This window comes from Rattus norvegicus, chromosome X (assembly GCF_036323735.1).
Source record: "Rattus norvegicus strain BN/NHsdMcwi chromosome X, GRCr8, whole genome shotgun sequence".
NCBI lineage: Eukaryota > Metazoa > Chordata > Mammalia > Rodentia > Muridae > Rattus > Rattus norvegicus.
The window spans coordinates 152,686,823-152,692,553 of NC_086039.1; the positions used below are offsets into that span (position 1 = coordinate 152,686,823).

Here is a 5,731-nt window from a genome sequence, read left to right on the forward strand (position 1 = left end):
AGCCTGCCCCACATGTGGCCCATACATATACAGCCACCCAATTAGACAAGATGGATGAAGCAAAGAAGTGCAGACCGACAGGAGCCGGATGTAGACCGCTCCTGAGAGACACAGCCAGAATACACCAAATATAGAGGCGAATGCCAGCAGCAAACCACTGAACTGAGAATAGGTCCCCTATTGAAGGAATCAGAGAAAGAACTGGAAGAGCTTGAAGGGGCTCGAGACCCCAAAAGTACAACAATGCCAAGCAACCAGAGCTTCCAGGGACTAAGCCACTACCTAAAGACTATACATGGACTGACCCTGGACTCTGACCCCATAGGTAGCAATGAATATCCTAGTAAGAGCACCAGTGGAAGGGGAAGCCCTGGGTCCTGCTAAGACTGAACCCCCAGTGAACTAGTCTATGGGGGGAGGGCGGCAATGGGGGGAGGGTTGGGAGGGGAACACCCATAAGGAAGGGGAGGGGGGAGGGGGATGTTTGCCCGGAAACCGGGAAAGGGAATAACACTCGAAATGTATATAAGAAATACTCAAGTTAATAAAAAAAAAAAGAAAAAAAATGTTTGAAAACCAACAAAAAGAGATAAAAGAAAATAAAATTAAGTTGAACAGAAGCTAAAAAAAAAAAAAACCAAAAAAAAAAAGCACATTTTGTGAAGGTAGAAAATGATAGGAGTTACATATTTACAAACCAGGACACAGCAAAGTTTCACAGCTCATAATAAGAGCTACTGAGAAAATGCACTGCAATGGTTAAGAAGTAAGTTGAAGAAGAGGATTCATCAGAGTGTCTTGCATGGATTAGAGGGCAGGTGTTCCCTGTCAGTGTCAGTGTCCCTACATCTCCTCTCAGATATGTGTCTCTAGCCCAGGGTCCTTGTCATCTTCCTAGCAGCCCCATTCTGGGCTTCTTCCCTACTTCCCTTTTCCTGGCAATCTGGTCTTTCTTTCAGAATTTTTTCCACTGGGCTCTTTAAAAGCTTTTGCCTGAGCATACAAATTCTCTTTATGAAAACAAGTTTTTTTTTTTCACAGAATGTTCTCTTCCTTTCATCCTAACGTCTGGCTCCTGTATTGATGCCAATTATCTATGAGGGCAGGAGCACTTCTATCTACTTCTCTTTGATATTTGCTTCCTATGCCAGCCCTAAGACAGCATCCTAAAGATCGGTTTCCAATAACAAAAATGTATTCTTTCATAGGCCTTGTGTTGAAAGTCCAGTCAGCTTTACTGTGTCCAGATCAAGATATGGTTATAGCCATGCTTGCTGTGCTTGCATGTACCTTGCTTTGTAGACACATTAATGACTACCTGTGTGAATATGTAGCCTGGTCTTCTTTGTATGTCTCTGGATCTCAGTCTTCTCTTTTATTATAACAACCATTTGGGCATTTGATCCCCTGCCAATAACACAACTCCAGTACTTAATTTAATCACATCCACAAACAGACACTTTTATCAAATGTGGCAGTTACTTTACATAATTGCTAGCAAAATACTAGAGAGCTGATTAAAATGAAGCAGCAGCATGTGTTTTATTGTTTTACAGGTGTCGATCCCCTAAAGCAGGAAGAGCATGGTGGTGGTAATGTGCTTGTGTGATTGTATGTGTGAGTACATACATGTGTGAGATCATATAGCAGGTCAGGAAACAGACAGGGATAGTAGTCAGATTGCTTTACCATTTTTCTGCATTTGTTCCATTTCAGCCTCGCAAACCATTGAATTGTGGCACACTTCACAGCATATCTTCAGTAGTCAATTAACTGGAAAGATCATCACAGGTATACCCGAAATTGTGCTTTACTAATCTAGATATTTCTAAATCCAGTCACACTGAGGACCAAATTAGCTCTCACACCAAATACATACACTGAGAATATTTGAGATGAGTATATCTTTTTGAAAAATTATAAAATGTAGCATAACCCTCACATAGGAAGGACAATTAGTACTTTTAGGTTTCGGGAAACCTTGCCAACCTGTACAGGATGGCAAGTGGGAGGGAGACATGGTGCTATTTGCCTACAGTCTCAGGACTTAGGGACTCGAAGGAGGTGAAGAAGGAGTTCCAGGGAAGCTTGGGTTCCAGGATAACACAACTCAGAACAGAGTGGAACTGAACAAACAGAAACACAGTGAAAAAGAAAAACTGTATGTGGGAAATAAACAGGAGAAGGGAAATGTCACATGGAGATGTTCTCACTGTCAGCAACTAGCACAACTATCTAGATTAGGTCCCTGTAGTCAGCCATGGTACTGGGGTCTGTAGGCTTACGTTTTTTTAACTTAATATTATCTTTAATCTTTCCTCACAGTCCATTCACTATCTCCCTCTTGTTCTTCACTCCAACAGTTACCCATCACATCCTTCTTCCCCCATCTCCAAGAGGATGTCCCCATACCCCCACAGCCCCAACAATCCACCAGACTTCTGTACTTCCTGGGGCCCCAAGTCTCTCAAGGGTTAGGTGCATCTTCTCTCACTGAGACCAGACCAGGCAGTCCTCTGCTGCATAGATGTTGGGGCCTTAGATTTTTAAAACCTACTTTTGATAAGGGCTTTTTTAAACACTTCAACCTCCCTTTTAGCCCACTGTCCAAAGATAGGGGAGAAAAGATGGTAAATAGGACAAGGGGATGTGGACCTGTTTGGAAGTAGTATTTAGGGCAATTGCAATCTCTGTCAGAACACCAGCAGTCCAGTTCAGTAGTGTCAAGATACCCAACACGAATCAGCAGTGGTGGCACAATCTAGCAGAAATGCCAGCCTTCTGCTGCCCAATGTGCACGAATCAATGGCAGTGATCAGGACCAGCTGCGTTGCCAAGAGCTCTCATCTCTCTCTCTCAATAACATGAAGATATGAAAAATGAGAAGGAAAATACAAGAACAAAGAAACATTGCAAAGCAAGCTATGTAAGCATATTATCATTGTCCACTGAGTTCTATTTATGTTTTTGCTAAACATTACATGTCCTCCCATGGGTCTTGCCTTAGCAAAACAACACGTGAGTCAGCCACAGCAAAACACCATATGAATCTCCATCACCTGACATATCCAGGAATTTCCCCCTCAGAGGTCATGCTTAAAGTTTTCCTCTGCATTGCAAGGATAGGCAGTACCCTGGGTCTTGCGCTGTTTCTGTGGAAAGCCATCTATTTCCATGTTCTTACAGCTCTCTCCCTTTGTGTTCACAGGAGCTTCACAGGACAAAAGTTCTTTGTTTATCTATTTTCCCTTGAAACTGGAAATTCTTTTTTTAATACAAGACCATCAAAATTTATTAAATTCCCTATGTAAAACCACAGGCATAGCCTACCAACCTTATATGGTTGTTTCTACCTTTAATATTAATAAACAATAGAAAGTTCACTGTGCTATTATGAGCCTGGAAAACAGTGTTATCACAGATATCAGTAAGATCACCCCTGTCCTCAGTGAAGTAAGTTAGGAACCATTGCTCAGAACAAGTCTTCTGATTCAAACAAAGACTGTGCAGATACAAAGTTGAAACAATATTTATTCTCACAAACACTCACAGGTTCTGGTTTGTTTATTTTAGATTTTAGATAAGTGTCACTAGGTAGCTCAGGCTAGCCCTGAACTTGCCAAGTATCCTGAGCCAGACTTACACTTTTGATCCACCTGCTTTTGCCGCTAGAGGGCCAGAAACCCTATTTTTGAGCCATTTCTGTTGATAAGAATACAAGCTGTTATCCAGATTTAACATGGTGGCCTGTACACAGGAAACAAGGCTAAGTCCTCTCACACAGCAAAACGTTGTTGGGAAGACCATCTTAAGTCAGTCTCATCATGGCATCCATATTCCTCAATGTCTCCTTAATGGAACACCACAGTTGGCTTATGGTTCCACTTTTTTGAAGCCTTGGGTAGACTTTGCTGCCACCCCAAAACCCAAAGGAATGTCTGCCATGGAATAAACCACCACTCCTTGGTACTGAGACATGTTTTCAGTGATTTGACCCAGACCGGATTTCAACACATGTTTTCCATACTAAAAGACTGCTCTGCTCCAGACTTTAGCCACACTTTATACTTGGCATAAGGGTGCAAGGTAACCCAGAACTGTAACAAGTAACCAGAACTTGTGGGTCTTAGTATAACTTTCCAAAACACATCCCCAGTGACACTTGCTTATCTCTGGAGATGCTAGCAGTCAGCTTTAGGGTCATCTCACTCACAGAATACACTCGGTCATTGTGCAGTTGGAAACAGTAGGTGACATTGGGCCTGTTCACCAGGAGTTGTAGATTCTCTCCAGTGTATTCTATAATCTTCTCAAACATCACCTGGGTTTGTTCTTCAGTTAAAGGCCTCATTTACCCACTAGATTGACTCCTGGGGACCTTGTGCTTTGAAACTGGAAATTCTTAAATGTAATTGTAAGTGCATTCCACTTTCTCACATCCTTGCTTTCCTTTACTTGTTTTAAGAAAAATCTCAACATGACCCCTGGTCCAATTACGTCTTTAGAAGTAGCTCATTACTCCAAGAATGTATTTGCCTATTTCCACATGTCCCTTTTATTTTATTATTTTGTTGCATAAAAGTCCAATGCTGGGAAGTTTTATAAATAAGAACACCAGATTTCACCCTTAACTGATTTCACATTATCTACATGCTACAGACATTCCTATTGGCTTCTGTTAAATTTCGATCTAAGTTTTGTAAGACATGCTGTCATTTTCTCCCTAACCCATCCATTACTCTAGAATATCAGTTCTCTAACTATGAGTAGAAACTGCTTTGGAAATCTGTCTCCAAATATATTTACATTACAATTCATAATGGGATGATTCATAACAGTAGCAAACTACAGTTATAAAGTAACAATTAAAATCGTTTTATGGTCGGGTCACCATAATATGAGGAACTGTTTTAAAAGGTCACAGCATTAAGAAGGTTGAGAGTCAATACCCTTGATGGTCATGAGTCCTGCCTAGAAGGTAGCTGAATAACTGTCCCATCATTTATGGGAACATGGTAGAGTTGACAGTGGGAAAGGACATGAGAAAGTTCAGCTCCTTGATGCTTCCTTTGAAACTGAATGTGTGAGACTTGACATGCTGCGTATTTGGCTTATAGATTGCTTTCAGGATACTCTGGGAACTACGTCGTAAAGTGATAATAATGAGTGTGATTAAGTGATTATGAGAGTCCCACTGTAACGATAAGGCCTGTATTGGTGGTAGAATAGGTAATCTTAAATGTGGAAAGTAACTGTCAAGATGTGTGCTGAGGAGCTTGAGAGGAAAACAAACTTAAGCTTGAAGTTTTAAGAAAAGAGCTGCATGTGATATACTTACTGCTATTGGAAAGGATTAGCTCCAGACATGAATCTGGGAATCATGGCACCAGAATGGAATGCTGCATGCTCAGAGTTGTGTTCTGTGACTGTCTGAGCTCACAGACAACAAATGATCTTTGAACCCCATTTCCACTGAACTCTCTGGGAACAGATGTATTTGTAAATGTCAGTTCCCTCTGTAGTGGGTAACAACTATTTCCTCTTTGTGTTTTGTTTTTCTCCAAAGCTGACCCCAGGACCTCTCACCACATCATATTCTAACCTCCTGACCTGACCTCCTTGAGGCTGCCCTCTAGAGCGGCCTTTAAAACATCAGCTGGGCCAAAGAAGCACTTCTGAGTAGAGGAAAGCCAAGCACAAAACACTGTGTCTTCCATCTATGCTAAACTAG

The 5,731-nt window shown here is 41.5% G+C and overlaps 1 pseudogene; it reads right to left on the reverse strand.

The window, feature by feature from the left end:
• Positions 1-3,776: 3,776 nt before the first annotated feature.
• On the reverse strand, positions 3,777-4,351 carry Nip7-ps14 (nucleolar pre-rRNA processing protein NIP7, pseudogene 14; annotated as a pseudogene).
• Between the last annotated feature and the right edge of the window lie 1,380 nt (positions 4,352-5,731).